This window comes from Apis cerana, linkage group LG4 (genome assembly GCF_029169275.1).
Source record: "Apis cerana isolate GH-2021 linkage group LG4, AcerK_1.0, whole genome shotgun sequence".
NCBI classification, from domain to species: Eukaryota; Metazoa; Arthropoda; class Insecta; order Hymenoptera; family Apidae; genus Apis; species Apis cerana.
In genome coordinates this window covers 7,670,231-7,682,352 of record NC_083855.1, presented here as the reverse complement: position 1 = coordinate 7,682,352, position 12,122 = coordinate 7,670,231, and the positions used below count along the sequence as shown (strand labels likewise).

Sequence of the window (12,122 nt, the reverse complement as noted above, 5' to 3'; positions counted from 1 at the left end):
GGTATCAAGATCTCCCTATCTCTCATCGCGTTCTCCATAATTATCCCTTTAATTAATAGAAAAAAAAAAAAATAAGAAAAATAAACCTTCCCAAGCCAATACCAATACCAATTTCATTTCTCTGTTCGAAAAAAAATGCTCGATTTGTAAAATGAAACAATACCTTTTATTCTAACGCTCTTCGAGTAACTAAGATACTTTAAACTACATAACTTTCGCCGAAGCACTTTGCATATAACAGTATCGACGAAACGAATTAAGGTTAACGGCAAGGCAGCTTTATTCTAAAGTGCGTTGCGTGTGCATCGCGTCAATGTAGGTTTATGCTTCCTGAAAACCTGTTCGGATACACACGGCCAACCGTTGAAAACGTTGGAAGCGCTCACCTATCGTGATTTATATTCCGCATAAACTATGCCATTCTAACTTCGTCCCATTTGTTATTTCGTCCCAGGAAAAAATTCGACCGACTGCTCGAAACGAGAAGAAAAATGGACCTCCCCTCCCCATCGTTCTATAATACCCCATGGAGGGAATACGTTTCGCTTATGTTTCTATTTCATGCCGAGCCATTATCTTATATATTTTCTTCTCACAACGGAGCGAGATTTCCAAATCCTTTGGAACGGCCCACTTCGATTCGATTTAATTTTATTTTGAATCCAACACGCTTTCTAATCCGCTCGATTCGACGCGCTCCGTCCACATCCAAGTCGCCCCAAAGCTTCTTCTCCGAAACGGAGCTTCGATCTGTTCTGATCCACTCCGATCTGCTTCGAAACCCGCCTCGACCTCTAATATCCTTTTGGCGCGTCCTGACTTCAAAACATTCCGCTTCGCTTCGAGAACTGATTGATTAATCACCGTGTCTCCGATTTTTCTTCGAGAAAACCGTATCGTACACACGGACGAGTTTTATACTCTCCTCTCCTCTCTCTCCTTGAGAGCAACGCGATGCACTGCGAAAAGCGTTGAAAAGCTGTGGGAACGATGTTTATCCTTACGCGTGCTGCTCACGACGAGGAAGCGAAGATGGCGAGCGTTACGCTCGTTTGCTACGCGATCCAGCACGTACACGAGCGACTCTCCAAGATTGCACGTATGCCGCCACGTATCGGCCATTGTAATCAGCTATTGCATTCCTCGTTGAGCGCGCGCGTGTACGTTTGAAGATTTCGATACGGGCCTCGCGGGATGAATGAACGTAAGCGCCGAGTTGAAACTGTGATAGTGGTTTTAAGGTTGGCTAATTGGAGGGGAAAGGCGACGTTGAGGCAATGTTTGCCTCGAACGAGGTTGAACGAGGCGTTGTTGTTGGGTTGGGGGATTAAATCGATTAACGTTTTCGAAAAGTTGCGTTCTTCGTGAAAACGTAATTGTAAAGCGATTTGAATGCAAATTTTTGTATATTTATGGTTTTATTTATTTTAATACGGCGCGTTTCGTCGAATGTAACGGGACTGTTTGATCGATCATTCGTCAAAACGAAGTCAAGAATAGTTTTGTTTTTTATCTGATAGTACGTGTTATTATAAAGGAAAAGTTGAGGATAATCGTGGTTATTAAAAGAGTCGAAGAATTGCGAAACGAAATTCATAATAACGGTCCTTTTAATTCGTCCAGGAAAAAAGGGGTGCAATTATTTCTCGATTATCCATCATTTTTATGTAAATTATAAACTCGACCGTTTTCAAATCCTTTTGAAATATTTTAAAACTGTTTAAAATTATCTTTCCAATTTGTGTGCTCGAAATTATTATCACATATAATAAAACCAACAGTTTGATAACGAGCACTCGCTTTAAATTAAAGTCGTATTTCACGCAGAAAGTTATTATAGATTTAAATGGTGAATCGATTAAAATTTTTTTACCCCAATAATTGATTCCCATGACACACACACACGTATATATGTATATGTATATATGAATTTGCAGAATAAGCAGAAATTTAAAACTCGTTTGCTAATTCTTTAGAGAGTTAATATTCGCGATGATACGAAAACAGAGCTCTTGTCGGAATGAGAGCTCGTTATCAAATGGATTAATACACTTTGTTAACAAGATTTATTACTCGCGGACATTTTGCATATTTTTCACGAATATATATATACATTATAGTCAAAAGGTAATTATTTAGAAACGAAGAATAAAGAAAATCGATCAAATGCTCCTTCGAGAATCGATACTAATTATTAAGAATAAATATTCTTTGAAACTTTCGCAAATTTTTACAAATTTTGACTAAATTTTTATTAAAATTTAAAGAAATTGTAATACAGAGAATTTCAACGAATGACAATATCAATGTAAGATACCGAGAAACACAGGTTTAAAACAAAGATCTTACACGAATGGAACATAGAATGATATTCAGGCAAACAAAATTACGTGAAAGATAATATTTATTTAATTAATGTCAACCAGATAGGATACTTCCTGGAAATCTTTTTAAAACAATGGACCTAAACGTTTAAAGAATAATGGATACTTGGAATAATTTTATCTATTTCATTTATTACTTTCTCTTAAACTTTGAACGACAGAATTATTCAAATACTCCAATTAAATCACTAAACGATGACTAACAGTAAGGATTTTGGTTTTCGAACACGACTTAATGATGCTTGTTTGCTCAAGCATCGATGTCAGGATCAAGAGTGCTAAATTTTCGTGAAATTAGAAAACATTCTCGCATGTAAGTATATACGCTTATTTCAACGTATTGTGTAACCACGATTTCACGGAAGTTTATTGCGCAATGCAGCTCAACGTGTATCAGGGGTTCCGCTTGTTCGCTTTAAGCTCGGCTTAGCTTTTGTATCGGATACAATTCCAGGGAGAAATATAATTCGTGAGTCAGAACATTGCAGCGTGGATAATAAAAAGCGTGGAAAGCTGTGAAGGTTAAAATGAATTACATAGAAATGTATACATATGATATTGTTTGGCAAAGTATATCTAACATTGTAATTATAGATTGAAAGATATAGAAACGTACGAAGATATAAATTATTAACGAAATAATATTATTTAATTAGTAATGCAATAATGGTTTTGACTTTTCCAATTTTTTAAAATTTACAAATGGAAAATGTTCGAAACGAATATCTTTCCTGGAAATTTCTATTCGCGTAATATAAATATTACTTATTTAAATATTCTTCTGTTTGCTTTTTCCCTTTGTTCCAATATGTCGAACATACAGTATACGTTGAATATATTACATTTCCAATAGTGACACTAATTTCCACGAAGCCTGCAGCTATCATAATAAATCGTTACAAGTCATGAAAAGTAGGCGTAAACGAATTTCAAAGAAAACAGGTGTTTAAGGAGAGGAAGCAACAAATGCTTCACTAACAACGCGGAACACATTTGCATGCAAACGTCCATTCGCAGCTCTCTTCATTTTCCTGTTCTTAAATGGAACAGCTAGAAAATTCCTTTAAAAACTCACATTTTCGCTCACATTTTTCTAAAGCACAGATAAAAAAAAAATAATAATAATACTTCCTCGTAATTAACCCGGAATTCATCGCGATAAAATTTCAACATTTGTTTCAACAATTGAAGATTCTAAAACTTGGAAATATTATCTTGGAATTACAACGTATATAAAAACCCTAAGATTTAATCTAATTTCTTTCCACAACCTATTCCTCCTGTGGCCAAAGTAAACGTAGAATAATTCTGGAAAAAGAGGCAATTCTCTTCCCTCGACGTTGCCACGTTCAAATTACGCGCCATAAATAGAAAGAGCGTATTCAAGCAGGAGACAACGAAAGTATTATAATAAAATTATCCCAGTCTCAATGTCAATCGATGACAGTGAAAGACGCTTGTAACATAGCTAAAGAAACACGTTAAGAGCCGCATGCTAATCGAACTAGCAACACACTAGATAAAAATTACTCGTCACGATGATGTAAGCTCAGATGTCAAGGTTAGGTTCGTTATAACCAAAGCCAATGCGGTTTACGCTACCTATTAACCGTCCACCTACCGTGAAACGTGATTACACCATGCTATAAAATACGCTTAATCCATTCGTCGAGTTTCCAATTTTCCTTTGCTTCTTGTTTTTTCACATTCTACTTGTTACATAATTCAAAAAAAAAAAAAAAAAAAATAACAGAAGAGAAGAGGAGAGTAACAATTACTAAACTTTTATGCAATATATTTTTTCATATTACGTGTATTTGATATTTTACATGGATATCGTAAATATATATATATATATATTTATTCTTTTTTCCGATATTAATTTTATTTTTCTGATGATCGAATAAATTTAATTCCATATATCCGAATATAAAACTGGTTATTGCGTAATATGAAATAGAAACATTTAAACTTGTTTCAACTGCAAAAAAATCAAGTAATAATTATAAATTCTAATAATTATAAACAGAATTAAAAGAAAGCCTTTCAATTAACTCGTTTTCGATTTCTTTCGAAATTCTATCTTCTAAACACGACTTCGCCTCGTTATTATTCGCGTTTAGAGAAATATTTAAATCGATTGAATCCAGTAATCACGATTGTGTTGGATAGTTGCGTGAATTAATCTGAATGGTATATGAAATTAAATTGAAAATTCGCTTTGGGAGGAATCGCGGCGCTAACGAGTAGTTAGAATTGGGAAAAATTTATCCATTATAGAAACTTGTTTGTAATTTTCCTCCTATAATGTATCTTCTTCCGTTGGAGTAATAAAATTATATGCGCGCTTTCGTATTGTGATTTTTCTAGGCAAAGTAATTATAATCGATTTTTCTTTATCCTGGAAATTTAACGTAAAATTTTGTAATATCGCAATTTTTATACACGCACTCAGTGCAATAGTTGGATCAAACCTTAAACGCGTCTTTGTTACGCATGAATAATAAAGCTTAAGTACCGAACGAAATTTTTCATGTAAAAAACTTCGCGAGGAAAGTCTGTCAGAAATTTTTAACTTCTCTCCCCTCGACTATTTCCCACTATTTTACACACTATGTTTCCCTCCCCCATCTTTTTCATCGCTTTTTCACGTGTAAGTAACAGGCAAAATGTAGAGGGGAGGGAAAAACGACAGAGCGAAAAGGTATTGCTATTGCTTTCCAACGAGAAATGAATAACGTTTGAATTGTCGATTGAGAAAAAAAGTCAGAGTGAGGAAAATATATGCTTAACTACGTCCTGATCTTCATCGATTCATAATCGTCAGAACAATTCGATTCACAAATCCCTTTAGAAAATCGTGTAATTTTTATTCTCGTTCGTTGGGAACTCGTTTTACGATTTTTTAAACGAATTAACGGGGGGTGTTTTCGAGAATTGTTCTCGGAGCAATTTTTTGCTCTTTGATCGAGATAAATTATTTTAAATGAGGATCGTGTATTTTTTAACGATTCAGTTACTGATTCAATAAATATTTCATGCGAAATTCGAGAACCCACACGAACGAATGCACTTTTGTTTCTTTTAAGTTTCATATTCTTAGAAATATCAAAATGATTTTTTAAATTAGTTAAAGAATAACGATCCATTGCATTCTGATTTTTTTTTGATTTCATTTTTAAAAATTATCAAAATAATTTCAAATAATTAATTTTTAATGCTCCATAAACATCACACTTGGAACATGCTGCTAAAATTTTTTTCGAACCAAATTACAGAGAGATATATATATATATAATGATAATTGAAACGTTTCTACATATCGTTAATAATCATTTAATTTTTCGACGCGTAAACTGCAAGCGTTTGGCCATGCAAATAACACAAATAACGGTGAATATACACATTTCCGTGTTCGGTCGAACGATTCAGTTAAAGCGTACAAGTACAACCAGTTATTCCGTGCATTGATTACCATGTAAAATGCAAGTCAGTGTAAACCGCAATCAATCAGGCGTCACCTTGCGCCCTGTTTTCGAATTAGCCCCTCATGAATTGCGTTAAACCGAATCCTCTCCACGACCCTCATCGAAAATTCCCCCCTCGCCCCACCTCGAGTGTCTCCATCCGCCAGTCCAAGATTTCACAGCGAATCGTGTCAATGTTTTGCATTTTAATTCGCCCCCTCGGGTCGATCTCGCCCCTCGTTCCAATCCGGCTAATTTTATTCCAATTACTCCACTAATTTTCGCTTCGGTTTAAATTTTAAGCGGGGCGCCCACCGAGGTTAAAATTCTTTTAAATGTATGTGAACGAGCCAACAGGTGAATTCTGCGTATCGTTTAATTGCCATCACGTGTTCCAGATGGGTTCGCTGATATGTTTGTAAAGACCTCGGTCGTCGATGTGTATCAACTGTGTGCTCGTCTCTCGTTTCATTCTTTTTAATTTTTTCTTTTCTTCTTTTTCAAATAAATAACAATTTATCACCTCCTCGAACGGATATCACGGATAACGTATAAATAAATGAAATGATCGGGAAAAATTTAGAATTCGGTCAACCGAGTTCGCGCGGTAATTTTCCAAATGCGCAAACTCCGAAAACGTGGAATAAAATTCCGTTCCTGCGATTCCACGATCGACAAAATCGTCACGCCTGCTCGTCCAACTAAACAATCCGTAATCCGTTTTATCCGCTATTTATTCCCGATTAAATAATCACGGGAGGAGTGTTAATTCGACGAATGGATCGAGCGCTCCATTTGCTCTTTTATTGATTTTAAAAAAATGTTGGTGCGCCGTTCGGTAAACAGGTCCTCGCCGGATTCTTATTACACGGATTTATCCTGTCTCGCTAGGAGAAACGTTCGATCCCATCACGCACGACAGAATTCACCAATTGTTTACCGAACGAAAAAAACAGGGTTAGAAGAGATTCGAATCTAGGTCACCCTCTATATTTCAATCCCTTGCCACCATTTCGCTCCGCATCGCGCTTCTCATTTCTCTCGCGCCATCTCTTTTCCCTCTCATCCCTCTCTTCCTCTCTCTCTCTCTCTCTCTCTCTCTCCTCCACTATTTTTCTTTCTCTGTTTTTCTTCTTTCGAGAGTAGACTCGCCTTCAAAAAAGTACTCACGCGAGCAAAAGCTATTCTCGAAAAAGAGCAGAGTAAAAGACATTTTCGAATATTCGGAGTAAAATTGCTCTTAAAAGTAGCTTCTTTATCTCTGTCTCTCTGATTCTCTTTCTTCCTTTCTGTTTCTCTCGTTCGTTCCGGGAAACGATAAGTTTTTAAATTCAACGATAACGATGGGAAAATTTCAAGAAAGAGAAATTGGAATATTCAAACGCAAATTTTCACGCATTTCCTTCACGCGGTTCCACCGATTGGAAATGAATTATCGTTAGTGGAAAAAAAAATTTCCACTGACGCAATCCCGATAGTTCTTTCGAGATGTATGCAAGCGTATGTATGCAGATTCTTTTAAAATAAAAGGTGAGGAGGTTAAGGATGCTAACTTGAATTGCTATTGTTTGTAGATACGATTACCATTTGTAAGACGAATTTGTCGCGAGGAGAGAGACAACCTTGTGGCTGGGTTATTAAAATAATTGATATAATTGGGATTCTTTGAGTTAATGATGTAAAAATAATGGATGGATTACTGTTTGTATTGTTTGGAAAATTTTTCCAATGCTCATCAATGGTTTAATTATTTAATCACTTTTTCAGAATTGGAAAAATCATAAAATCATTAACTATTGGAATCTTTAAATCGTGAATTGTCGAAGATCGTAAAAACATTTCCATCCGAGCGCTATTGAAATTTGCAATAAAACGCGCAAGGCAGAGGAATGACTGTGAAACATGTGAATAATGACACGCGATGTACGATGCATCATCGAATGTGATTTTTCATGCAACTTGATGATATGAAATTATGGCTTGGAACTGAAATGTAGTGCTGACCACGATAATATTTCAATATCACATGAAATCTTCATCCTCATTCATTTTTTCTTTCCTCTTTTTTTCTCTCTTTTGTACATTATCTAATGCGATTCGCATATGCAAGTTATAGTAACATATTCTTGCAAGAAACACGTACAATATAGAACAGAAATTCAGAATCGAACATTGAAGTGAAATAAGTATGAAATCCTAAGAGAAACCTTTTTTTTTAAAAAAAAAATACTCGTTCGAAGATTTATCGAAAGCAGCCTATAATAATTTATCGTTTGGCAAGTGGAATGAACGAGCAGTTGCGTCTTACTATCTAATAGCGTTCGATCGAGAAAATCTTTTTTATCAAACTCGATTCGCTCATCGATTTTCATCAATTTCGAATGTAAACACATTTATTTACGATTGTGTTAATACAACGTTGTAGTGTAATTTCGTTAATTGATTAAACAAACGAGGCAAGGCAAACGCAATATTCCCTCTATTCGTGGCTCTAGTATCTTCTCTAAGAGATCTTTCTTTCGAAATATCGAAAATTTATTCAACGTCCGTGACGTTATTAACGTGATCGATTTTCATTAAGTCGATCATTCGTATCACCAGAAGATACGATGCCCGTTTAAAAAATTACCATTTAGTGCCTCATTCTGAGCATTTTCTTTATATCCGGAATCGTAAACCTTTCCTTTGTAAAAACTCAGTACAATATGGTTTGACTATTGAACAAAAAGAGTAATAAAAGAGCGTGCAGTAAAAGAGTAAAAAAAGAGAAGGAACGAAGGCAAGGAGACAAAAGGAAAGAAAGACGCGACATTCGGTTAAAAAAAGAAAATAAGATCGAGTTTACGTTATTAAGGGAAAAGAAAGAAGCCTGTAAAAGTTTGTGCGCGGCTTATCTTCTCACTACATTTGAACGAGCCAAGTTTTTCGCTCGAATATTTTCCCACGCGGTTCAAGAATTTAGATAACACGAATAAAGAAGTATTACGAATGTAAGTTGTACAACGTTTCTACAAGTAGGTACATATGTTTCTAGCTATGATGTTGTCGATGAGAAAAATTTGTACGGTCGCTAAATTTTGGAAAACGCTCGATAAAGAATTTCCCTTCGAAAAGTCCTTTCTGGTACTGTTATACTGTTATCTGGTATTATGAACAATAGTTATACATTTATCGGCTGTTATTTTTAATAATTTACGTAAAAAATGTGGAAACACCGGTTAATTGGAGATTCCTCGGATAATTTCAAGCAACATTTTCCTTTGCAAAAACTTTCGTTACGACTTTCTTAACGAGTTATTAACAAAAAACACTGGCCAATCACAGAGCGCGTAGACCAGTCGAGCCGTGACGGTAGCGTTGGGTATGTGCCGCCGATCGAACATGAACAAATTCAAGAAACGTGTGTCGAAGAAAGAATACGATTGATGAATAAATTAATCAATTGTTATAAATAGAATTTATTCGTCATTCGAGTAAAATTATTTAAAATTGTAGCATAAAGGAAACGAATATAAAATTATTCTAACAAATGAACGATAAATAATATATATATATTTGGAGAGGGGAGAAAGGGGAGAGTGATGAGGAGAGAATTATTTCGACTTGTTCGTGCTCGATTAATAACATTGATAACGTGTCTAATACTATTATCTAATACTATTATTTAATTAAAGTTCCGTGATTGGCCAAAATTAATAATTTGTTAACAAAAATTTTTGCGAAGAAAAATTCGGCTTGAAATTACCTCAGGAATTTTCAGTTAATCGGTGCTCCCATATTTTTGGGACAATCTGTATATATCGATATGCACCGGTATACCCAATGGGAGTCTTTAAATTTCGATGGCATGCAAATATTTTCCAATACAATGAGAAATAACTTTGGGGGAGAGGGGGGGGCAAATAGTATGCAATTCCATGCGATAAAATTTCGTGGAAATTGTAACCATATTTCCTTGTTTATTGTTTTATCGGATTATTTATATACTAATTTTACTAACAAATAAAATACATAACTTTTTCGCGTATATATCTTTAGAGATTTAGATTAATAATATATCAATTTCATAAGAAGAGGAATTTCATTGAAACGTTCGTTAACTCATTGATATATCTATCTTTAACGTTACATATAGATTCTGTAACAAGATTGTTAAAACGTTAAAAAAATCGATGGAAAAAGTTATCGACCCGTAAACTTATAAACGATACAAGGCATATCAATCAACTTTTTCATTCATTCCCCCCAGGTTTAAAAAACCTTGCACCGCGCTTGCATCAATCACGCGCATATGTTATATAAAGTAAAGCGCAACTACTGGATTTCTTCTCTCTGGAATTTTTGCGGGAATAATTTCCAGAGAGGATGCTCATTACCATAACCTATTATTTAAAACACTTTTTACGCCTCGTGGCGATACTTCAAATTTCACCGAATATACTTTTTCAAACGTGACAAGGCACTTCGCCTTTCGTATGCTAATGCGAATAAATAGCGGATCCATTGTTCGAAAAATCGTTGTAAGAAACACGCGAAAAACGCGTTGTAAAATCTTGGAAATCCTCGAGATTAATGTAGCAAATAAAGTAGTTTCACGTTCGAATTGTGTCATCCGGTCTTGTTACGCGAAACTTGGTCTCGTTTTAACGATCGTGAACCCGTATTCTGATTATCGGTCGTTACTTCCACTCTGTTATATACGCGTTTACGTCTGCGACAGACATGCAAGGTCGACGAGAAAAAAAAATTATCTTCTTTTCTACTACTTTAATTATCAAACTTCCACTACTACTTCAACTGAATGTAACATAAGCGTTTCTGTTTTTTAAATTGATATCTTGATATCAGATTTGATTTTAGATTAATTGAAAGCTTCTCGAAGAAGAATTATCGATGATAATAGATTTTGTAAGATTTTTAAATGAAAAAGTTGATAAAATTTTCTTTCGAAATACTGGATTTTTATTACCGCAACATTATCATAAAGAAATGAATAATTTCTTCTAAAACATTAGTCCATATATCCTAACAAATTATTCTATTTCCAGAACACAAATTAAATACTCCATCTTCGTTCCAAAACCGAATCGCATCACTTTCCTCAACGATATTTCTTAGATCATCAAAGACCGAATTACTCGAAGTCCCTATTAAAATTCAATCAAGAAGACCATTTTCCCCATAGCGCACACATTACCGAACAATCGCGACTGTTCCATTACCAATTTTAATAACGGTCTTAAAACGTCCAAACGTTCTCTAACCGAATCACAGTGACATCTTCCCCCATCTAAGGCTAACTTTCCATTTCCTCGAAACCGTCGTTCCCATCGTTCTGATTCTATCTCTCGAGTGGCTCTCGAGGAACACGTCGATCCAGAGCGTGGACGCGAGGAGGCGCGGTTAATTTAAGACGATCGAGAGACATCCGCGGAATTCTCAAGCGAAACGCTCGATTTGTCCGCCCGTGTATTCCTATCCTACGTGTCACGAGCCTGTACATACGTATAACCGATCGGTGGTGACAGAGAGAGAAGAAATGAAAGAGAGTGAGAGATAGTGATTGAAATAGAGACGAAAGAGAGGAATAGGGATAAAGATAGAGAAATGAAAGAGAGCGAGATATAGAGAAAGATGAGAAAGAAAGAGCGAGAGAGAGAATGCGTCGTAATCTAAGAATAGAGAGGTATAGGATCGGCCGTGTTGCTCGAGAGGTGATTTCGATTCGAATTTTCGCCATTCATTCGAGTCGTATCGAGAACTATTAGAGGCGAAATAGGAAGCCTTCGATGGAATCGTGAGAATCGGGGATGAGGATTATCTGGAGGCTGTTCGCTCCTTGCTGCCGATTTCACGCGCGAGTGTTAAGACGGATTTAAAGGGTGGCGAGGAGAAATCGGTTTCGAGGATTCTCCGATCGAACCGCGTTTAACGTTAATACGTGCGATTTGGCCGCGACCGAGAGAGATGATCGCGGTATCGAGAATTTTCTAAGGAAATGGAATGTTTCCGGTTTCGGTATCGAGTACGGATTCCTGATAAAGATTGAGAAATTTTTTTAAGAGCGAAAGCTCGATACGAGGGTTCATTTTAATTGTAATTAAATTTAATTATAATTATTTCAGTATCGAAGATTCACGTTCATTGCGAATTTTATATTATTTATATTATTTTGATTATTTATTAGTAAATATAGTAATTGTTTGGATTTCATTAAATTTTGTTTAAAAATAAAATAGGGAATATAAATTATTAGAAAAGGAATTTTTGA

The 12,122-nt window shown here is 35.4% G+C and overlaps 1 protein-coding gene across 8 annotated transcripts in view; it reads right to left on the bottom strand.

Moving 5' to 3' along the window:
* LOC107995644 (uncharacterized) overlaps positions 1 to 12,122 on the bottom strand; it is a 148,070-nt gene that overhangs the window by 110,422 nt on the left and 25,526 nt on the right. The window lies entirely within an intron of this gene.